Source organism: Dipodomys merriami, unplaced genomic scaffold, assembly GCF_024711535.1.
Source record: "Dipodomys merriami isolate MVZ:Mamm:240054 unplaced genomic scaffold, mDipMer1.0.p SCAF_40, whole genome shotgun sequence".
Lineage (NCBI taxonomy): Eukaryota > Metazoa > Chordata > Mammalia > Rodentia > Heteromyidae > Dipodomys > Dipodomys merriami.
In genome coordinates, this window is record NW_027205604.1 from 5,238,756 (window position 1) to 5,263,997 (window position 25,242).

The 25,242-nt window shown below is 38.2% G+C and overlaps 1 long non-coding RNA gene across 2 annotated transcripts in view; it reads right to left on the minus strand.

The window, feature by feature from the left end:
• Positions 1-3,276: 3,276 nt before the first annotated feature.
• The window catches only part of LOC138806473 (uncharacterized), a 50,410-nt gene continuing 28,444 nt past the window's right edge, over positions 3,277-25,242 (minus strand). For both annotated transcript variants that reach the window (XR_011365895.1, XR_011365894.1), the window contains exons 4-6: positions 9,032-9,228; positions 7,253-7,461; positions 3,277-3,913 (exon numbers count right to left, since the gene is read on the minus strand). This is a non-coding gene — a long non-coding RNA (uncharacterized lncRNA). The remainder of the gene's footprint in view (positions 3,914-7,252; positions 7,462-9,031; positions 9,229-25,242) is intronic.

Sequence of the window (25,242 nt, forward strand, 5' to 3'; positions counted from 1 at the left end):
ACAGTCATCCAGTCAATCCACACAAACCATGAGCAGAGCACAGACAAGCAAACCAGCAAAAGAAAAATAAATCAGCTTTGAGGATGATGATTTAAGTCCAAAGGACCACACTGCTTTCATCATGAGCCTTCAAGGCAGTCATGGTTCTTGGTTCCTCGCTGGTACTTGCTACCTTTATCTTTCCTTTATATCACTTGTGTTAAAGCAGACATCTGTGATGATTTTAGGACTGGATAACCTTGAATCTAGTTCTACCTCCTTTGATCAGTGTGTGGTCTTGTTTCATAATGACCTTACTGAGCTTCGGATCTTTCATTTATAATATGAAAGGAATGGATGATCATTATATGAATTCAATATGAAAAATATAAGGACCATAGCATGTTTTGGATGAATATAGACTTCATTTAAAACAATATACAGGGTCCTAAGACCTGATATTTGCTAAGTCTTTAGGTATGTTCTTAAGCAAAATAGTCTGGATGCTTTTGCAGATGGGTTTAGAGTCTGATACCAGAGAAAACTGAGCTGAGACAAATGCACAGCTATTCTTTTCAAGAATGTTTCCCACTGTGGATTGGCTAGCAGCTAACAAGACTGTTTTCTGTGCGCATCAGCTGGAATTTTACAGTAATGTAATGGTTTGGATTCATGTCCTTTGTTATTGAATTTTCAGTTGCTTTCATAACTGACAACATACCAGCTCATAGTCTGTTGTTGTTCTAAGAACATCTGCAATACAGCTTTTCCTTTGGAACTTAAATCATCAGATATGCTGTGGCCAAGGGCTGAAACTAAATACAAACAGCCTCTTGCCAAGGTATTCTCCGTTTGGCCTTACTGTCGTCTCAGGCTTAATTTCTCTTTCAGAGAGTTTGCATGTCTTCAGTTTTCTCTGTTCAGGATTACATATCCACAAACCACACAGCATGGCCAGCTCACCCTACTATCTAAGGATGACTGACAGGTAAAATATAGCTTTTGTTCTTTTCCTACCTCAGCTCTCAAATACCAAGTTGTTGATGGGTGGTGTTATGGCAGATTAGTATTGGAACGTACAACTTCCTGCAGTGCTACACAGCAAGGAATGTCCTGAGCCATGGCCTCAAAATCTCTCTGCTCTGCACTGTTGCCGACCCAAATACCTTAATGGACTGCATAGGAGGAGTACATCTGTCACTCAGGTAGCAGGGAATGGGAGCAGAAGGGTCTAAGTAAACAGTGATGATGAAGTCCCACCTAAAGACATTGACATTAGGTTATTTTTTAAAGCATTGTATTAACTAGCCTCAACACATGACCATCTTGTGTGTGACTCCTGTGCTAACTCAATGCTTGCAAATTTTAATATGAAGACTCAGAAGGGAATCAAAGATAAGGCCCTACTCTTGGCTCTGCCACCACCAGGCTCTAAGTACTCTGGGAATACTTAACTTCTTGGGACTCAGTTTCTGCTTTAGTGAAATGCAGAGGTGAAGCCTCCAGTGGACCCTTTTGTAGGTCTTAGATTCCAGACTTTTCCCAGGTTAGTCCTCAGGCTCTTCTACCTAGAGACTGACGTAGGTGAGAGCAGTCCTGAAGTTTACACAGTCTGTGGGACATTCTTTAAGAACAACGATATATATCTGCATGCCCGAGACTCATACCTGTAATCCTAGTTACTCAAATGCCTGCAGCTCATACCAGTAATCCTAATTACTCAAATGCCTGTGGCTCATACCTGTAATCCTACTTACTCAGGAGATTGAGTCAGAGCATTACAACTCAAAACCAATGTAGGTAGAAAAGTCCACAAGAAACAATCTCCAATAAACCACCAAAAGCCATTGAAATCATGGTTCAAGTGATAGAGTGCCAGCCATGAGTAAGTAAGCCAAGCAAGGCAAGCATGTGTGATCTCAGTACTAAGAAAATAAGAGTAGTAATAATAATAAAATAAGGCATAGGTTAAAAGGCCAAAAGCTATGTACATGTGACCATATAAGATGATGTTAAGTGAAATAAACGCCAAGATAGGGACACAAGTGGTTTTATCCTTCTTGCTGTTGTTTTAAATGTACTTATAATATACCATGTGATTTTTTTTTGTTTCTTTCATATGTTCTTCCCCCATGGTATAACCCCTCTTTTCACTGTATTTGATTCCAGTGCCCTGCATCTTGTATATACATTTTTCTAATTTGGGGAGGGGAAAAGAAATAACAAAATGCTGAAATAAGGATACAGGTTGGCCCACTGTAACAATGAGATGTACAAGACACTATGTTGAAAATGAACTTTACAGCTTCTGGGGGTGGGGGAGAGGGAGAAGTTGGAGAGGTGAGGAGGGAAGGGATGGTAGGAGAAAAAAAAAGGAAGGGGTAATAATGCTCGATAGGAAATGGACTCATTACCTTACTCATATCACTGTAACCCCTCTGCAGAGTATCTTTACAATAAAAAATATATATGGAAGAGAAAAGGCATAGGTTAGTTTCTACATTAACTTAATAATACATTAGTCTGTCACAAATGTTTATTGACTGAATTCATCAAGGAATAAACTCTCATAGTTCATTGTCATGAATCTGTATTTTCAGGACTACATTAATCTCAATCAGGGAGAAAAGTATCTCTCTCTTCACACCTAGATACCTGTATGGGGGAAACAATAATAAGAACCCATCCCCTTATTGTGCTGACAAATAAATAGAACAGACCTGTTCATTTCTGCTACAATGGTGGAATTTCCTCCACATTTTAGAAAAATACCTTAAGCTTGCTCTGTGTCTTATGCAAAGTGGATATGGTAAATGAGATTTTATATTTGGCTCCTTGTAGCTAAGTTCAAACTATACTACAAGGATGAAAAAAATAAGTACATAATTAAAACAACAAACAAAACTCTTTCTCCCTTACTCAGACCTTCTTTAAGGGAATGTGAATTGCAGTGCAATAATATTCCTGGTGAGCAAACAATAACAAGCCAGGCATTAAATTCTTGTATTCCTATTTACCCAGATATGAAGATTACAGTTTGAAACCAGCCTGAGCAAACAAATCCCTGAGACAATTATCTCCAAGTAACCCGCAAAATGTAGAATGGTGACATGGCTCATGTGGTAGAGCATCAGCCTTGAATGAGAAAGCTAAGCAAGAGAATGAGACCCTAAGTTCAAGCCCACGTCCCAGCATAAAACAAACCAAACAAAACAACAAAAGGTGAGTGAAAGAGATCTCCATTCTAATATATTTTTCCAAAGTTGATATTTCTAGTCCAAGGTAGAAATGGTGATTTCACTCCCCCTCGTCATCTGATCACTGCTGTAGAAAACAAAATGGCTCACCAAGCTCTTTTCTAGTTAGCAGGATTTATTTAAATTCCTTTCCCTCCCCCATCCTCTTTTTTTTTATAACCCGCAGCAAATTACCAGTATTGATAAACCATTAGAAAATAAAATAAGAGACAATTTTATTGACAGCTAAATGAAGTAATGCCTGGGTTGGTTTTCAGCAACTGAGCTTTTTGTATTCATTAAAACTCTACAGGCAGCATGTGTTAAATTTTTGATATATGCAGTTTGCACTGAAATCTTTATCTACATTAACTGAGACACCAATTTGTACCCCTGTTGCACCCTAATAAGCTGATTTATTGTGGTTTCCCAATGCCTCTAATGAAAGAGCTTGGAGTTTTTTAGTGGCCTAAATCAATTTCATTTTTGGAGGCAGTAGAACTTGTCAAGGTCCATGTGTCTCGTTTCCTCTTGTCAATGTGGATGGATCCTGTGTTGTTTTCAGCAGCTGGTGGCATGACAGATTGGCCTGTGGGCTGGCGACTACTAGGACATCGACATCAACTCAGTGAGTGGAATGACAAAAGCTGCTGGATTTCCAAGTGGCTTCCAGGAAAGGAGTGTAACACTACTGTTTCCTACAGATACATTAAAAATAAATTTTAAAATGACTATATGCACCAATCTAGAGGGCCAGTAATCACTCCATCATTCTTAGCATGATCTTGACTTGCTTTATTTGATGGTTTTGAAATTTTTTACTCTCCTGCTTGACCTTCTGCCTCTACACAGAAGGCATTTCCATTTGGTCACTGATGCATTCTAAATACCTAGAAGAATCTAAGCTTGATAGATATCAGTGGGATAAATTTTTTTTTAATTTAATTTAATTTTATTTGTGAACATACTATACAGAGGAGTTACAATTACATGGGCAGGATAATGCGTACATTTCTTACCAAGTATTGCAGCCACCTCCTGTGTTTACCCTTCACATCCCTTCCCAGCCTCCCCCCTCCCCCCCAATCCCAATCCTTCTCCTTCCTCCCCTCCCGCCCCCCCCCCCCCGCACCAACGTTGTAAAGCTCATTTTGGACATGACAACTTGTACTTCTCATTGTTGCAACAGGTCCACCTGTATCCTTAAACAACTGGTTTTTCCCCATCTCCTCCACAAGTTATACTGACATCAAATATAGTGAAAGCAGGGGTTATACTGTGGGGGAGGGACATACAAAGCAACAAAGAGATAATCATATAAATGCATTAGAAACACATGCATGAAAGAAAAAAAACATTAAAATACACATCTAAGGGTTCATTTTCCTGACATCACATTATCTGACCTTTTCTGCTTGACTCATACATATACTAGTTATTACAAATAAGGGAAACCATGGGACCTATGTTTCTTTGGGCCTGGCTTACTTCACTTAATATAATTTTTTCCAAGTTTTTCCATTTCCCAACAAATGGGGCAATGTCATTCTTTCTGATGGAGGCATAGAATTCCATTGTGTATATATACCACATTTTCTTGATCCATTCATCTACTGAGGGGCATCTGGGTTGGTTCCATATCTTAGCTATGGTAAATAATGCTGCAATAAACATAGTTGTGCTGGTAGCTTTAGTGTGGTCTTGTTTGTAAACATTTGGGTAAATGCCCAAAAGTGGGATTGCTGGGTCATAGGGGAGCTCTATGTGAAGTCTTTTGAGGAACCTCCATACTGCTTTCCAAAGTGGTTGAACAAGTTTACATTCCCACCAACAATGAAGTAAGGTTCCTTTCTGTCCACATCCCCTCCAGCATCTGTTGTTGTTAGAGTTCTTGATTTTTGGCGTTCTAACTTGGGTGAGGTGATATCTCAATGTTGTTTTGATTTGCATTTCTTTTATGGGATAAATTTTTATATGAGGAGAAAAGAGCAATGCAAATTCTTTCATTGAACAATTATTTTTTGAACCAACATTTGTTGCCCAAAGGGACATGGAACTTTGAAACATTGATGAAGTTTAGTCTCTCTCCCTCTTTCTCTGTTTTTCTGTTTTTCTCCAGAAAATGAAAGGCTTGGTTATTTTAACCATTAAATTATTTTTATATCAAGAAATATCGTTCATAGGTGCTTATAGCAGTACAAATATTTGAATTTCCAATGACATAAATTGACATTTTCCTCTCATTACACATTTCTGAGGGATCAAACTTTAATCTCAGGTAAATTAGGAGGCAGAGATCAGAAGACTGTAGTTTCCTGGACATCTGGGACAAAACAAAAAAAGTGAAATAATCAGTGGGAGTATGAGTCAACCCAGCTTAATTGGGAGCCATAAATAGGAGGATCACAGTACAAGGCAACTCTAGACAAAAATCTGATGCCTTTTCAGAAAAAAAAATAATATAAAACAGAAAGGGCTAGAGGTATGTCTTAAGTCACAGAATGCTTGCCACTGAGCATAATGCCCAACATTAAAATGCTGGTATTACTAAAAAAGAAAAACAAGTCAAGTGCTGGTGGCTTACACCTGTAATCCTAGCACTCAGGAGGCTGAGATCTGAGGATCACAGTTTGAAGCCACCCTTGCATAGAAGTCCATGTGATACTCTTATCTCTAATTAACTGTTCAAAAAGCAGAACCAGAGCTGTGGCTCAAAGTGGTAGAGTGCGATCCTTGAGCAAAAATTGCTTAAGGACAGCATCTAGGCCTAGAGTTCAAGCCTCAGGAACTGCAAAAAAAAAAAAAAAAAGAGCCATGCTTGTAAGGCATTCTGAATTTAATTTCTCTATAATTGCTTTTATTCTCCATTGATGGACTGGAGAATAAAACATGATAATATAGATTTCTATTCTGTGAGAGTTCATCTTTCAGAAATTATACAGTTTTAGTTACTGTGGTTTGCACTGTAATATTAACCAGACTATAATGTACAATGTTTTAAAAGTGTTTTTCAGGTAATCTTTTAAAATAGGTGGGAAGATCTCCTTTATTTCCAATAAGGTATTTTTAAGTCATAGTGACCTCATTTATCTGTGGTTGCTTGTGGGGTCACAATCACCTCAAGTTCATGCGTGTGAGAAAACAAGAAGAAATTAATGGGAGATTTTACGTGTGCTGAGCTGGCAGTAATGGCAATCTCATCCACCCATATCCCCCTGCATAGCTGTTACATGTTAACCACTAAATTATTAAATTTTCTGCTGGGCACTGGTGGGTCATGTCTATAATCCTAGGTACTCAGGAGGCTGAAATCTGAGGATCATGATTCAAAGCCAGCCTAGGCAGGAAAGCCTGTGAGACTCATATCCAATTAACTTCCAATTAAAAAGCCAGAAGTAGAGCTGTGGCTCAAATGGTAGAGCAATAGCCTCAAGCAAAAAAGCTCAGAGACAAGATGAGGCCCTCAGTTCAAGCCTCAGGATAGGCACTAAAAAATAAATAAATATTATATATAACTCCAGACTCCCTAAATTCCTAAGGACTGTCTTAAAAGAAAATACTCTCTGGTTTGCCCAGTGTGAAAACACTAATTTATTTAATTCTAAGGTAACAGGAAATACAGAAGAGTATGAAAAAAGAAGAAGATGATCAAATTGAATAGCATGACCCTTTGCTTAATGTTCTAGGAGTATCCTAAGTTAGTCAAATAATTCATCCGAGAATTAATTTTATATGCTAACCATTGTTCATAGCCCAGAAAATATTAAAGAGATAATGAGGGGAGGACAAGGGGGGGGGGAACGGGGAAAGGGGGATGTGAAGGGATGGGAAGGGGAGACAAAGGAGGAGGCAACAATGCTTGATAAGAAATATACTCATTACCTTGCCCATGTAATTGTAACCCCTCTGTACGGTATTTTCACAATAAAAAATAAATAAATTTTTTTAAAAGAGATAATGAGTAAATTTGTTAAAGGCAACATAAAATTTCCCTCCTTTCTCTTCCTAATGTATTAGTTGATTGTTTCATAGGGTACCTGAGTTAAAGAATTATTTTCTTGTTTTGCTTCTTCCTTATGGACAGAGTTCAGAATATTTGGGAGTAAATCTCATCTGGAAGCACATTGATCCTAGAATGAATTATCCCCTCATTTTGCCATCTTGAAAGAGTCTGTGGTGCAAATCCAGAAGACCTCTGAATACTCCTGGATCTCAGGAATCATGGCAGGCACAAGCAGCTCCCTTCCTGGAGATAAAGAGAATGTGAAAGGATTTAACAAAGCTTGTTGGTGTTTATTGCTTTAGAAAATGGTTGCAAAGCATTTTTGACAAAACTCACTAGCTGATCAGATCTATTTTGTTAACATTTTTATGTCCTCCTGTGTAAGTCAGGTTTGGTTGAATCATCAGAAACTTAAAGAAATAGAATTATTTCATGTGGCTCTCTTATGTAAGAGAGCTTTTCCGGTTTCATCTTGTACCAGGAAAATCTGGCCTACAGCCAAAATTTTCACTCAGAATATTAAACAATCTCTCATTAAATCCAAACACTTTTGGCACAATTCTGACAAAAAATACGCTGATTCAAAATTTGGGAGAAAATTTAATTGGGAAAAAAATAACATGCCCTCAATGAGATTCTAAATGTGATTTTCATAACAAGAGGGGCTTTTTCATATTACAGCTTTAGTCACAATTTGGCTGGCTAACCTCAGGCTAGTTGCCTAGTTACTTTGGTCTCTGGTTTCCTTACGTTTTAAAATAAAGAGAATAATAATTACCTGTAAAGATAGATGGAAAGATTAAGCAGGATTCTATCTATAAAACACTCAGGGCTGGCCCAGTAACAAAAAATGTACACTCAATAAATAGAAGTTGTCATCTTGTGAGGACATAGGAAGCACTGAAGAAGAGAAGCTGAGGTACCATAAGTGAGTCAGAAAGCTGATAGGATATTGGTGACTTTCCAGTCTTCCGAACTAGATCAACTCTTAGCAGAAATAACAGAGGTTTCAATTGCAAGAAAGTTTCATTAGCCAGGTGCCAGGCACTCATTCCTGTAATTCCAGCTACTCAGGAGGCCGAGACCTGACAAGGCAGGAAAAGCCAGAGACTCTTATCTCCTTTAATCTACTTGGAAATAAAAGCTAGAAGTGGAGCTGTGGTTCAAATGGTGGAGTGATAGCCTTGAGCAAAAGCAGCTCAGGGACAGCTTTAAGGCCCTGAGTTCAAGATCCTGTATAGGTACATTTTTTTTTCATTTTGGGAAACAAATACGGTTTCTTCTAAGAGATGAGCATAGCAAAAATAAAAATAGCAGTCCACATGCACAATAGAAGAGGCAAAATAGTCAAAGAAATTTAAATAATAGAGCTAAAATTAAGTAAGGTATATATGGTGCTGGACTGTAATCCCAGCATTCAGTAGACAAAGCAAAAGGACTGAGAGTTCTAGGCCAGTCTGGATTATATAGCACAATCTTGCCTCAAAAGTTAAAATTAAATCAAGGCCTCACTCCTTCAACAATAATAAAATTCAACTAAGTCATTTTGGAAGGAAATGCAAGTACTACAAAGCCAAGAAAGTCAGCAGGATGTGTTCTCTGAAGGATATTAACACTACAACAAACACTTGAATGAATAAGGAAACATCTAACTCACAAGAAACACTACAGTCCCCAAGCCAGAAACTATTCTTACACACAGACACACACACACACACACACACACAGAGTCATGACACTAAGTTTAACCAACTGTAATTCTTTCTTAAAACCAACATTTTATTCGAGCTTTCCAAAAGAAGAATTCACATACAATAGGCAGTAAGAAGTTCTCACAGGGCTGGAACTGCCTGTCATCCAAAACTTCTTGGGGAAACAGCACCACGTGGTAGCCAATAGTCCACAGGTGTGAAACACTAGACCATGCTTGATTGGAAGAGTAGGAAAGATTTCTGCTCCCAGAAAAATGCTGCAAGCTTCTTCTCCAAAGGGAGGCCACTAATCTTGTCTCTGAGGATGAAACACATCAAAAGGAAAGGTAAGAGTTTTAGAATAAATGGCTGGTGTAATTAAGGCTATTGTTAAGGGATAAGAGTCAGCAGCAAGTTTAAGCAATGGAACAATGTGCCATGGGCAGTTTCTCAAATACTTGCTTACTTCAGGAAATTATGATGAGTTTATCAAGGAGCATCCTGATCTCTAATAGTCAGAGAGAATAAAAAGAGTAGGGAAGGACAAAAGAACCCAGATAACTCATTGCTGAGACAAGAGCTAACTTTGTAGCTAAGAGCACCAGTAGGTTAATTAAGAAGTCTCTTAGGGATAAGACTGGCACATTTTCATTTCCAGAAGATACTGATCATTAACACATGAGCATAACTAATAGTTATGGAGTAGAGGCCTACCTCTGCAGAAAGGAGGGTGCTAGAGATACCTTCTTTTCTAAAAAAGCTAGAAGTTTCTTGCTCACTCAACCCACTAGATTCTTACAAGAAATCAGCTCTGCTTTTAGTTGTACCTGTTGTCTGCTTAAGAAGTAGGCAGATAGAAAGCTTAGATTCACATATCTCAAGGACATTAACCTATTCTACCTCTTTCCTGTAGGGAGCTCAGAAGATGAGTGTCTGTAGAATATCCATAAAACTGCATGTTATGTCATTGTGAAAGCTTTGCTTGTAAGACATTGAAAGTCCTAACTTAAACAATAAGGCATTTACTGTTGATCTGATCCAGTGTAAGATATCAAGATACCAGCAAGAAAAATAAAAACATCACTAATTAAATTTATGTAGTGCTCTCTAGTGACTTATACCTATTAAAAGAGAATTGTAAGAAGTGTTTAGATACATAGATATATAGTCAGATAAATATTTCATAAACATCTTTCTATTTTGAATATTTTATTACCTTAAGTAGCTGTAAAAAGGACTCGCTATTTCTGAAACCAGCTTGTTAATACAGTGCTTCTTCATCATTGACACCTCTTCTCACCCACGCTGCCCAATCCACCCCTTCCCTTACTTTTTGAAATTTTAGGTATGTATTGAATTTTTTTTCAATTTAACAAAGGAGATTATGTGTACACTGTATCTTGATTTGTTTAGGTAAATATTTAGATATGTATTTGTTATATAAATACTATATCATAAATTTTTATCTACAACCATCAAACATTGTGCTTTGCATTCATGAAACACGATCACATTCAAATCAGAATTGTTAGTCTTTTTTTTTTTAATTTAGAGCCACAATACTCATGTTTTTTTTCCACTCAGAATTGTTCTTAACAATAAAAACATTTGTTAACATTCCTTAAAAAGTCACATACTCTTGCCTCTTGGCTTTTCACCTAGACAACGACACTCATTATGCAGGATTTTTTTTTTTTGTCAATAGTGAGAGTTGAACTCAGGGACCTTGTGCTCTCACTTGGCTTTCTTGTTATAGCTGGCACTATGCCACTTGAGCCACATTACCAGTCCATCACCTTGCTGATTAATTGGAGATGGAATGTCCTAGACTCTTCTGTCTAGGCTGTCTTCAAATTGAGATCCTTTAATCTCAGCCTTATGAGTAGCTAGAATTACAAGAATGATCCACCAGAATCCAACACATGTTTTGTTTCTGGTGTGTGTGTCTGTGTGTCTGTGTGTGCATGTATGTGAGTACTAAGGCTTGAACTCAGGACCTCTCATTCTGGCTTAATGTTTTGAGTTGAGTTTGCTGTTTACCTCTTGAGCTACACTGCTACTCCTGTTTTTTTGTGTGTGTGCTTACTTGGAAATTAGTCTCGAATTTGTCTTATTGAGCTTATTTCAAACTGTGATCCTCAGATCTCAGCCTCCTAAGCAGTTAGTATTATCATTATGGAAGTTTTAATAATGGTGTCTTCTTTATCTTTTCAGGGGATGTCAATAAAAGGTTCTCAGACAGTGAACAAAATCCTTACTCTACTCCACTTCAGTGGTGTGTTGATTGAACAATCAAGAGCCTCCAGTTGTCAGTCATATCACAGAAAATAACAATGAAGTTGACACATGCACAGGAAATGACAGCTATGTCAAGACTGCCCCTGGCCAACGGTGATTGCAAGATATGCTCATGGCAAACTAAATGCCTTTCGAGATGTTGAACTAAGAAAAGAAAGTGCAACTCAGGAAAAAAATATATTATCTTATTTAACAAGAAGCTATGACTCTGGGGCAGGTTAATTCTACAAATTGACAAAATTCAACATTGTCCCTCGATTCATTTTCTTTTTCTGCTCAGCTCTGTTCAGCATGGTGTCCTGCTCAGCTCATTGTTTTCATGGGCCTCAATATTATTAGAGATCCAGAGGTCAATGGCAAACATGGCATCCTAAGCAATAAGACAGTGCTTGTTCCCAAGTGTATCTTTTTTAGCTGTAGACCTAATAATCCTTTTGGCAAATATTCCAGTCATACAGAGAGAAGAAAAGGAGAGACTACAGGTCATTGCTCATCATCAACCTATGTCATTCTGTAGGAGTTGGGACTTATTAACATTAATTAATATTAGAATATGTTAATCAATACATACATATGATATGAATATATTAATATACTATTAACATGATAGTTATAGTTGATGTTAACAAATTAGCATTAATGCTAAAACATTCAGAAAGCTCAACTTTTCTGAAAATACCTTAATTTTTATACATTGTAGCCCATATACTGTGTGAAAACAGTCCATGATTCAGGGTATTTATTTCCAGGATCCTAGCTGGAGGCATGGGGCAGAGCAACTGTAACAATCCTGGGGACATGGCTAGCACTGGATTCCAAGTACCCGAAAGGCTATGTACTGTGAGCAGAAGATGGGAGCTCTGTTGAGGGGCTGAACCTCTTTGAAAAGCCACCTCGCTCAAAGGTAAAACCTAGTAAGAGTACTTTGAGTCTCCATTTAGAAGCTGTGGCTTGGCAACAAAACCTTGATGGGACCAATAATACCAGTAGGAATCCTTCCAGCAGGTGGCTCAGACAATCGTTTGAGCAACTTCGACCTTAGCCTACTGACCTGCCACCTCTTCAATCTCATGGCATGACAGCCAGACTCTTTCTACCAGCACCTTCTCTGCCCCTGGTCTCTCCGCCATCCTCACCTTTTCTTCTTCTGACTCTAACACCTCACATAGACTTGTAGTTGCCTCTAAACAGGCCAACAGTTGTGAGTTTTCTCTCCTATTTGCTGTATCCATTCCATCAAAGCTCATTTTCCTATAAATGACTTAAGTAAGGTATCTGTTCATTTCCTGCAGACCTTAATCTTGCTTCACTTGTGGATGCATTCATCTCCAGTACATTTGGAAACAAGTTGACAACCCTCAGAATTCAGAAGCAGCAGCTATGGGTTATGGCTTAAAGAGCCAATGTCAGAAGCAAAAAGAAAAATACCTTTTCCAAACATAATTTTGCTCCCTCCAATCTTTGTCTATCCTTTCCTTCTTTCCTCTGTGCTTTCTTATCTTCTTTTTCCTTTCTTTGTACCCTTTGAAATAATTTTTATATTTTAAACAGTAAAAGTATACAAGAAATTTAGACTTATTCTGAAAAGTACATAGGAAAAAAGAGAGTTAATCATACTTCCACCTCTACAAAAAAAAAATCACTATGAATATTTAGTGTACTCTTGCCTTATATTTTTTTTCTATTTCCAGTTTAACACTGATTGACTATTTTCTAAAAGTAGGTGTTTTTATAAAAAAAAAAAAAAAAAGTTCTTGGAGCTCATGGGGCATTATGGGTTCTGGGCATTAGAGTCTAAGATAAATTAACCCCATGACTTTGAGCATACAGCAAGAGTAGCGCATCACTGTAGGAATGCATGCTGCAGAAAACCTCTACTTCATGACCAGGAAGCAGAAAGAGAGAACAGACTGGGATCCCATAATTCTCTTTGTGAGCATACATATCACTGATCTATATTCCCCTTCCAAATGTCCACAGCAAGTTTGGATGCTTTTCTTTATATTCATATAAACATCAACTGGTGTTTATTTTTTGTCTTTTGTTTTTTTTACATAAATCAAGTCGTTTTCTTCTTTTTTGGGGGGGAGGGAGGGTCCAGTCGTGGGGCCTGAACTCTGGGCCTGGGCGCTGTCCCTTAGCTCTTCAGCTCAAGGCTAGCGCTCTACCACTTGAGCCACAGCGCCACTTCCGGCATTTTTCTTTTTGCTTATGTGGTGCTGAGGAACTGAACCCAGTGTCTCAGGCATGCAAGGCAAGGGCTCTACCACTGAGCCACCTTCCCAGCAAGTAGTTTTCTTCTATACATACCCAGGAAAATTTAGTTGTACAACTTATGCAAGTAGTAATTATATATATACATATATATAGTTGCTTTAAGTAAATTATATATTTATATTTCATTGAATTATATAATACATAGTAGTATATACTGCAATTATACCTATAATTATATGTATTACACAGATATAACAATAGATATTGCATATTATAATTGTAGATATCTTCCTTTCTAGACTATCATGAAAGGTGGAAACATTTTTATCATTTTATGCACTCACAGTTTTTTTTTAACACAATAACGACTCAATAATGAACTAAATGAGGATATTCCAAAATATCTCAATTCATATGGCATAATCAAGTAAGTACCTTCCTCATTAATTTTGAATACTCTTTCGTATTGCTTAACCAAATCTTAATTTTACTATTCAGGTTGGAGTAGGAGACTCCGGTGTCACCCTAAAATTATGTTGTTTCTTTTTCAAATTGCAAAAACATTTGGGAGCATTGTTATAGCTGTAAGATTTCAATCCCTTCACCTGTGTTAAAGCCAGAACCTGGTACACTGTACATACCTAGAAAATGCTGCTTTGCCTGTATAATTATGGCTACTATTCCCTTACAGAGATTATCTTGATTTCCCAGTGTCTTTAGGAATCTTTGTTCTTGACATTTAATTAGCCTGTTTTTCTCCTGATTTCCAGAATGAAAATTATTGAATTTATGTTTCTCCTAAATAAAAAACTTAAAACATTCAGCATTTTATCAATAGACTATATACTCCCAAACCAGAAAGAAAATTGTTTCTCAAAGAAAAGACAACTCTTTGATTTATTTGTTTGCTGTTAATATTATTTTTAAGGGATTACAGTTTCTTAGATGGGTTATGAGTACAATGCTTCTTCATTTTTCCCCTCCCATTCCTACTCACAAGTTACGTAGTTCATTTTATATATAACTCTTCAAAAATAACAATAAAATGGAGAGGAATGTGGCTTAGTGGTAGAGTGTTTGCCTAGCATTCATGAAGCCCTGGGTTCGGTTCCTAAGTAAGTCATAAAAATGAAAAAGCCTGAAGTGACAGTGTTGCTCAAGTGGTAGAATGCTTGAGCAAAGAAACTCAGGGACAGTGACCAAGCTCTGAGTTCAAGTCCCAGGTCCGGCAAAAAAAATTAAATTTTAAATATAAACTAAACTAAAAATAAAATGCTGACATGAATATCTATCATCTATCTATCATCTGTCTCTGCATATTAATCATTTATGCATGTATGCATATATATAGTATATACTACATATATTCACATATATTATGTATATATGTATATTTTATGTAGACATATGTTTATATATAAAAGAATACATACACATATATACACACACATTTAAAAGGAAAAATTTAATATATATATATAGTAAAGATACTGTACAAAGGGGTTACAGTACATTTCCTATCGAGAATTGTTAACCCCTCTTTTTTTTCCCCCTACCATACCTTCTCTCCCCACCTCCCTAACTCCTCCCTCCCTGCCCCTCCGAAGCTGTAAAGTTCATTTTCAACATAGTGCCTTGTACATCTCATTGTTACAGTGGGTTAACGTGTATCCTTATTTCAGCATTTTGTTGCTTCCTTTCTCCTCCCCAAATTAGAAAAATGTATATACAAGATGCAGGGCACTGGAATCAAATACAGTGAAAACAGGGGTTATACCATGGGGAAGAATATACAAAAGAAACAAAAAAATCACATAGTACATTATAAGTACATTTAAAACAACAGCAACAAAGATAAAACCTCTTGTGTCCTATCTTGGGGTTCATTTTGCTTAGCATCATCTTCTATGGTCATATGTACACAGCTTTAGAACTTTTCTGCTTGTATATAGTATGTATATATGAATATTTTATGTATACATATATTTATATATTTAAAAGAATACATACATATATATACACACATTTAAAATAGAGCTCCTCTCTGACCCAGCAATCCCACTTTTGGCCATTTACCCAAATAATCACAAACAAAGCCATACTAAGGTATCAGCACAACTATGTTTATAGCAGCATTATTCACCATAGCTAAGATATGGAACCAACCCAGATGCCCCTCAGTAGATGAATTGTTCAAGAAAATGTGAGATATATATATATATATATACATATATATATATATATATATATATATATATATATATATATGAATTCCATGCCTCCAGAAAGAATGACATCGCCAAATTTGTTAGGAAATGGAACAACTTGGAAAAATTATATTAATTGAAGTAAGACACTCCCAAAGAAACATAGGTCCCATCTTTTCACTTATTTGCAATAACTAGTATACATTTGGGATAATCTTACCAGACAAGCAGAAAAGGTCAAAAGCTATGTACATATGACCTTAGAAGATGATGCTAAGCAAAATGAACCCAAGATAGGACACAAGAGGTTTTTACATTCTCACTGTTGTTTTTAATGTACTGTGATTTTTTTTGTTTCTTTTGTATGAACTTCCCCCATGATATAACCCCTGTTTTCACTGTATTTGATTCCAGTGCCCTGCATCTTGTATATACATTTTTCTAACTTGGGGAGGGGGAGGGAAATAACAAAATGCTGAAACAAGGATACAGGTTGACCCATTGTAACAATGAGATGTACAAGACACTATGTTGAAAATGAACTTTACAACTTGGAGGGCGGGGAGAAGGAGTTGGGGAGGCGGGGAGGAAAGGGATGGTAGGGGAAAATAAAGGAGGAAGTAACAATGCTGGATAGGAAACATATTCATTACTCATGTAACTGTAACCCCTCTGTATAGTATTTTCACAATAGAATATTAATAATAAATAAAAGGAAATTTTGTATAGAAAAATTAGACACAAGAACAGAGATTTGAAATTGAACACATAAAAAAATCCTTTCAGCCTTAGTTCAGATCTTCTTTTGCTAGACTTGTAGTTTTCAACTTGTGTAGATTTCTCCCTATCTTTATGTATACATTCTACCTTTAGATAGGGCTCTGTGTCATGGCCTCTTTGAGGAGGAGCATATGCGTTTTTAACATTTGAACCCTGACTGTACTGCACTTCAAATGACTCTGTAGACCTGTCTATGGATCCTCAGGGCTTCATGAAACTTAAAATAAAAACTTGCTGCTCCAGAAAAAAGGAAAATAAATCCCCTCAGCATGCTTGTGCACGCGCGCACACGCGCACAAACACACAAACACACACACACACACACACACACACACACATTCTCCTTATAGGAGATATTGTTAGATACTAGGTGTTTACATTTTACTGCTTATGTTGATATACGCACTTGGAATAAGTTGTTTCAAATAATGTAAGCATTGTAAAATGAAGTTATGTACAAGTCAGTTTAGAAATTCATCTGAATAAAAATGAGAGTTTTATAGAAAAATTGAAACCATTTTTATCTCTGTATCTGAGTTTGCATTTCCCTGAGGATTCTTATTTTTCAAATTAAATAGCTTTATAATATTTTTTACAAAGACATCTAAACTTACATGGAGCTAAATTATCTCATAAAGACAATGACAATCAGCAATCTCAAGGCCAGGAATGGGTTTGTAGGCATGCTTGCTTTCGTTAGACTGCTTGCCAGTCTGTTTAGCTACTAGGTACTCTCCATTCAAATAGACTAGCAGACAAATGAACTTTCAGTGTCTAACAAAGTGGGAACATGTTCTTCCAATCCTAAAGCCAACATTGGAGTATAGTGGCTTTTAATCAAATCCTCAAGATGCTGAGCAACCAGCCCAGCATGAATCCTTTCTTCGTCTTTAAACCCTGCCTTAGTTTGCAGCTGCTGCCTCAATTTCATGAAATCATAGAATTTTAGAGCTGGAATAGACCTTAGACTATATGTGATTTGGCCTCCTAACCATTTTTAAACCATTGCTGGAAAACACTTCTGTTGCTAAATCCTTGCGCTCTTTAAAAGAAATAAATCCTCTGTTTTAGATGCTTTTGTGGAGCAGCTTGTTAAATGGTTGTTTGGAGAAGTCCTTTTATATTCACAGAACCTGGGTGAATATTTGAGCTTTTAGAAAACACTAGCTGCCCAAGGTTTGGCTCTTATTATTTATTTAGTTAGTTAGTTAGGTACTTATTTATTTATTGTGGCACTAGGGTTTGAACTCAAGACCTCATACTTGATAGGCAGTCACTATCCTGAGCCACTTTGGGCCCTAAAACTTTGAATTTTAAATGTTCCCTAGAGGCCGTGTGTTAAAGATTTTGTTCCTGGTCCATGGCATCGTTAAAGGTGGTGGGAGCATGAGTAGGCGGGGCCTACTGGAAGGGATTTGGTCACTGGGAGTATGCCTTTGGAAAGGATATCCCTGTTGCTGGTTCCTGATCAATCCCTTCTTTAATGTACTTCTACAATCATGTAAGTGCCACAGGCCCTGGGCAACAAAGCCACCAAGAGTTCACTGAAACTCCCCAAACTATGAGCCACAATATGCTTTCATCCTCTTAGGTCGATTCTCATGGGTATTTTTTTACATTGACAGAGAGTTGACCAGCACACTGAACAAGAAAAATACTTTCTACAAGTGAAAAAACTTGGACGAGAAGAAGAGGGACAGAAACCCAGCCTTTGCTGAGTGCCTGTCCAGTAGTTGCCAATTTATTTAGAATAGCTCTTTCAATACTGGTCTTCCAATATCATTATTGTTCTTTTTTACAGATGAAGCAACTGAATTTCTAGATACCTCAGAGTTAGTGGGTAATAAAGTGAGATTTAAATTTAGCTCTATCAGGTCTCATATATGGCAAAGGTTCTGTTTATTCTACCAAAGGGTTTCAATTGAGTTTTGCTCAAATATTTTAAAGGTAAGTATTTCCTGAGCCTACATGTGGCTGTCTGGCTATCTGAGCAAGTGGATTCCTTTCAAGGGCATCTTCAATGTATTCAAAAAATCCAAAAAAATGGAGCTATTTGCCTGCTTCAAGATTACAATTAGATATGTTTTTTTACAATGGTTCCTTTATGTATTACAAACTCCATCTCCTTTAGTTACACACTATTTAATAGCACAGTTCTGTATTCTTCATGGCAGTTCTAAGAATTCAAGGAACAAGGCCAAGCAAAGGTAGATGATTTTTTACCACTGAGTTTTTTTTATAACAATTTTATGACAAAAGGAAGAGAGGGGAGGGGAAAGGAAGGTGAGAGGAAAGGAGAACTTTTTTAATGAAGGAGAGAAGAGGGAAACAAAAGGAAAATCAGAAGGAAAGGAAATGAGGTAAGGCAAAGGAAAAAGAAAGGCAAGGAAAGAAAAGAAAAGGAATATAGTTAGTGAGATTTTACCTTTCTGAACCAAAATCTAGAAATAAACAATATCTTTAGGTTATCTTATAGTAGTCCAAAATGGATGTTTGCTTGTTATTTGTTTGGAGTGAATTCTATTTCATTTCTTTTTAAAATCTATTTCTACCTCAAATAGGCACAATCAAAATCACAAGACTCCAAGTGGATGGTTGCTTGGGAAATGTAAAGAGGAGTCAGCCTGATCTCCAAAGTGATCCTGAAAATTTTAAGTGAGTAAGGTTGAAGTCATTAAGTATAGATCCTGTCCCTCAAATCCTTCTCAGGTAGGCATTTAGTCTCAATATTTCTTTTTTTTTTTTCTCTGCTAATACAAAGACAGACTTGCCTGTTCTTATTTATACCTTAATTAGATTATACTCCATCACTGAAAAATTCTGTCTACCACCAAGAAAAGGGGGTTTTGGTTTAATGTCTGAAGGGTTAAAGTTTTGATCAGTGACCACTTGTTGCTTAAGATCAGCAAATTCTGTCTAGCAGAGCAACACGTGGTGGTAATCCAAACACCTGGTTGGTGTGTACCTTTATAAGCCCTGAAAATCTTTATCTAGGGGCTCTCCTCCTAGGCTCCACTGTGTTGGAGTGTAGGATGAGGCCCGAGCTGCAGCCCGTCTAAATAAATCCTTAAAACAGCTGTAAAGTCTGACTCTCGGTGGTCTTCTTGATGGGGGTCCTGCCACCTGGGCACAACATGTCTTTCTTTAGTTGTATTCCTTGAGCAACATTACTCTTGGCCTAGTCACTTCCCTGGTTGTCTCTTGTCTGTTCCTTTGAGATTTCAATCCTTCATTTTGCCCCAGGTCAACAATTCGTTGATAAATACCTTTCCTTTTTATCCAATGAGAATCTTCCAGAAACACACAGCTCTTTCTACTTCAGGGACTCAGTACCTCAGTCTCGAGGCTTAAACTCTGAGCCTAGGCTCTGTCTCTGAGCTTGCTTTGTTCAAGGCTAGCACTACTTCTGGCCTTTTCTGAGTTGTTTATTGAGATAAGAATCTCAGAGACTTTCCTGCACAGGCTGGCTTCAAACTGCAAACCTCAGATCTCAGCCTCCTGAGTATCTAGGATTACAGGTGTGAGACACTAGCACCAGGTATCTATCATGAATTCTTTTTTTTTTAACCCTACTAATGGCTTTCTCAATACATTCAGGCACAGCTGCATCACATTATTAAAGAATCTGAAATATGTAGCTGGTCAATTTATTTTTCTCAACTTCTAGAAGTGTTTCTTGTCAATGGTTTTCACTCAGTGACCCAAGTAACAAGTGCTCCTGTTCTGTAAGTGCTATGATCTGTGTTCAAAGGCATGGTCCTAGTCAGTCAGTTCATGTTTTCATTTAACTATAAAAGATGAAATAGAGAAACTCAAGGAACAAGGCATACAATGCCAGCTCAGAATAACCACTAATTAGAGGAAGAGACTTCCTTTTTAAACATTCTTATTAAATGTTTTTTCCCTCCGAAATGGAGGCAGACTCTGGAATATGGAAATAGTCACATTTGTGGTTTTATTACGGTGTACTTATAGTTTTCAAACAGTAGGCTAGGTCTTGAAAGTTGTTGACTCAGCATACTAAGCATGTGTTTGGTCGACCACTTTTTCTTCTCTAGTTTAAACCCATCTGTATTCCAAGGGAAATTTAATCTGTACATTTATGACTCATTTGTGCTTAACTTGTCAAAATGTTAAGAGCTGTTTGAAATTTTAAAAAGCCTTTGGATTCTGGTGCTTATATAATTTTTATCCTTGGAATCAGAAGGCTGCTTTGCAGAGAATCAATCTGATACCCTATATGCATATATGCATTACATATGAGAATATGCAGGTCCAAGTTAGACCCCAAGTCTACTGCTGCTAGTTTGAATTTTAATCTACAGATACATAAACAAGTAAGCCTTCAACTTAATTTTTTCAAGAAAATTGTATAATTTATGTGACAATTTAATAAAGTTGCTAATATAATTCCTTTCTTTGCAGCGTCTCTGTGGTATGTTTTTCGAGTTGCAGACTACACAATGCTGGAAGTGCCATTCTCAAATACCCCATGAATTCATAAACTGAGTTGCCAAACACAGGGCATTTGTTGAATATTTTGACCTTCCTTACATTGGTCCACTTTGGAATCTGCTTTCCCTGAGTGAGGGAGTGTGTGGCAAAGCCTTCTGGTCACAGGATCCTAAGTCAGTAATCACAGGGAAGGTCACTGGTTCTCAGGAGACCAGACATAGACTCACCCTTAACAAAACTATACAGAGAGTTTTATAGTGGGGAGGGGTTGTTTGTTTTTCTGCAACTATATTGGATGTTGAGAGAGAAAGGATTTTTCTGCTTCTGAACTTCTGAGAAAAACATCCACCTAAGCCAGGAGTCATTGAGTGCCAAATCAAAGAGACAAAGCATTAGCTGCTTAGAAGGAGATGGACAAGACCTGGATCCTGCTGTGCCTGAAGGCCTAGATTTCTCAGTTATGTAAGAACGTTAGTTCTCTTCTTTTGCTTAAATTAATTAGAACTGAATTTCTGTCCCTTAAAACCACCAATAAACCTGACAACTCTGTGGGAATTATCCTTGTGCTATTAGCTAGCTGTCATAGAACACATAAGAAAATATATCATTTTCTCCTTTTTGCTACAGATTTTCATCTTAGATTTTTTTAAATTGATTTATCTGTGCTTATCTGGTCAGACTAGAAATTAGGTATTTTTTCAGAGCCAGGTACCCTCACCATAACAATCCTTCTGTCCCTGCAAGATGATGGAGAGAAGAATGATCTCCTAGCCAGTGAGAACAGGAGAGGCTGATGCGGGCACAGGCACTCTGTTCCAGGCTCAGGTGCTATGAGTGACAAAGTAACACTCACAGTTGAGATCCAGTCTTACAAATGGGCAATGAGGGATCCCACAGTCAATGCGATAAGCAAAGGTCCAAATGGCTCATCTTGTCATTGTAAAAATGGAGCCCTACAATTGACATCCAATCTCAGAGCCAGAAACCTGGGAAACCAGAAAGGCAAGGTGTGGGGAGATAGGGTAGTGGCGTTTGTAGGAAGAATCAGAGAGTAAGCTTGCCAGATCACTGCCCAATCTGCATGATGCCCAATCCACATAAATCTAACTACCTTGATCGCAGCACAACTGCACAAATAGACACATAGTGACGGGGGGGGGGAGTACTCATCCATTTACTAATTTTTCTTTTTTATTATAATCAATCATAGATCAAAATAAAAATCCTGAGGGCAAACTGGTGATCGTGGATGGGAGATAGAGAAATGTGAGTGATTTTTGCCCTAGAGAAGCCATACAGCCTATTAGGGGCTGTCTGGGTCCGTACACAGATAACACATGGAGAGAACAGACGTTATCTTCTGATCATCACCAGAGGCTTATGAGAAATGGAGGCCCAAGTTGGATGGGTGGTTGCTACAAAGAAGGGGTCACATGGATTGGAAAGCAGGTTGTGCTCCACTACTTGTCCTGTGTGGTTCTGGGAAGCACTTGGCTTTTCTCCTTGGCAAATGGTGACTACTGCCTCAAAAACTCGGTGAGGATGAGTAAGTTTACTGAGGCATGATGACCTGAGAGGAGCTGAAAGAGGAGGGACACCACCAGCGGCCCCTACCCAGTCTACTGAAGGAAACAGCGAGGTCCCCTGAAGGATGGGTCAATAGTCCCTATTGCCTCCCACACCTTGTTGAGCTGAAGAGATGAAAACTGACCAAAGGTAACAGGAAGATTTGGTGAATGGCTCAAAGGGCCATTGAGTTGGGTCGAGTATCCATAAGCTGAAGCACTTCACTTTGAAGTTTGGAATCAGGTAATGCTGAGCACCAAATGCCTCTCCCTCCCTGCTCTCTCCCCACACCAACATGTCAGCACCTCCTCAAAATGCTGAGACATCACTCCAGGGAACGTGAGGGCAGAACCCCTGAATTAGCTGAGAATAAGTTTCTGGCACTGAGCAAGCTCTCAAAATAGGAATCTAACTATTCTGAAATCTGTGGACAGTTCTATTGTGTTTGGATGGTAGAGTTTATGGCTTTAATTTATGCTGACTAATTATGTAAGCCCTCAGAGGAATTGAGCCTGTATTTGTTCTCTGCTTCTTTCCCCTTCCCCCAGCGTTTCCAGGAATGGCTGGGATTCTGAATGGAACTGATAAAAACAGAGAACTGTCAGACACACATTGCAGATCTGTCTTTACAGCTTTAAAATAATTCAGAGCACATGTTTCTCCTGATGGCAGGAAAGTCATTTTACTGCTACATGGAAAGGACATCATAAATTCTATATACCTCCATCTATGCTTTCTCTGACCGGAGAAGTTGACACAATTTTGACTCATCTGTGACCAAATTTTGGAAGCTGTGAGGATGGAACCAAGTGTCAATGTATCCATAAGTGGAGGATATATACTCCAAGGGGGTGACACTGTCTCTTTTACTAGTGACATTGAGGAAAATGGCAGGGACAGCTATCACTCAGTATGGCTTGGCTACAGAGCTGCCTAAAGGCAGTGTCACAATTGCTCAAAGCAGAGACAGGAACAACTCCCAGGGCTTGAGGAAGTAGGTCAGGTCTGACAGCCACTGCTGCTTGGCTCTGCCTTCCCGGCTCCCCTCCTCCACCTGGTGTTCTTTGGGTTTCCTCCTTCCTCTCATTTTCCAGACACCATCTCAGCTCCTCCTCCTTCCTCTGACTTCCAGTCCCTCTCTCAACTTGACAGGAACACAAAGTAAAATGCTTCTCGAAATAGAAAATCCCAAACCATTTACCAGGCTGAAAGACAGTAGAATGTTAAAAGCCTTATTCCCGATTTCTGCAGAATTTAATTTGGTTAACCCAAAATGCTGAGATTTTGTGCTGAGATTGTGGACAATTTATAGTTTTTGGAATCTGTATTCATTTCCTGGGACTGATTTAAGGAAATCAGATTGATGCTATTGTCATTCAGAAAATATTCCTTATTTACCAAGCATCATCCAAAATCATATATTATATTAGCTCCTTTGAGGTATATTTTTTATCTTTAAGCATAAAAATTTACTTTTCAACTAGACTTGATATTTTTTCTTCGTAATATACACACTCTGCTAGGAATTTTTGTCCTGTTACCTGATCAACCAGGACCAGTGCCTTGGCTTTCAGTAGTACAATACTATGGAACTCTTCTCTTTTTTTTCTCATTTTTTTGCTAGGCAACAGGTCCTCACACTGTCTATAGACCCTGTGCTGCCTATCAGCGGGGCATCTGTCTGCCACATCTATAGAGTTGCACAGACAGAGCATAGATAGGTCATGTGAACATCAGAGGCTTCCCTACTAATCTGGATCATCCCAATAGAGTGCAGTCTAGGGCAAAAGGAAGGTAAGAACAAGAATCAGGAAAGCAAATGATAGTGAAGATCAGGAGTCAGATGTGAAACCAGGAATGGGATTGATGAGATACTAAAGGGCAACTGCCCGAGGAAGTCTGTGGCTGTATGTCCATAGTCTGCTATATTAACCAAACTTGTCCTGTTTATACCATGATCTCTGATCTGGGATCCTACTAAAGGGTACATCTGATTTTGACACTGACATTGACATTGACATTATCCTTACCAGCTGTTGATTCTTAAGAGTTGGGACCTCTTCCAGTCTCCCTCAGATTCCTTGCTGCTGCTGCCTGATATTGCTTGTGATGGAGAAAGAATTCTGGATGCCAGGAAAGTCCTGGCTCATGGCCTCACCCACAAACAACCTCCACTCACCAAGCCATCTGCTTGCAATCTACAGCCTTGATCTTACCTGCACTTCTGATTCAGTGTCAAATTCAGGATGGGGCTCCTTGGGGCTCTCATTGGCCATGATGTATGGCCTTTGAGAGCATTATTTCCACTTCTATATCAAAGTCTATTTACCAAAACCACTTATTATTACTTATTTACCAAGCCACAGCTATGTTCCAGGTACTCTTCTAAAGGGTAAAAGTAAAACAAAACTCCACTTTCCATCCCTAGAGTCAGAGTGTTGAAAATCAAATGGTATTCTTTTTAACCATATGCCAAGGTCCTTGAATTGAAGTTCAAAATGTATCTCAGGTTCAGCTAAACTCATTGTTATCATCCTTTAATCCTGACCCCTCCCTACTCAGCCCCTGGGAAGTACCCACTTCAGAACATAAGTCCAACCCTGCACCCTCCTACCTCAGGTCAGGGTCTGGGCACATGACTCACTCCACCTGTTAGTGCAGTTCCACCCTAGGCAAAAAGCCAAAGCCCAAAGCCATACCCACTTTTTAGAACTCAGTTTAAATGTCAGTTGCTCATACAAATCTTCTCCTTGACCTCCCAAAATGACTTAACCCCCTACTGTAGTTCCTAGTCCCCCAGGCACAAACTC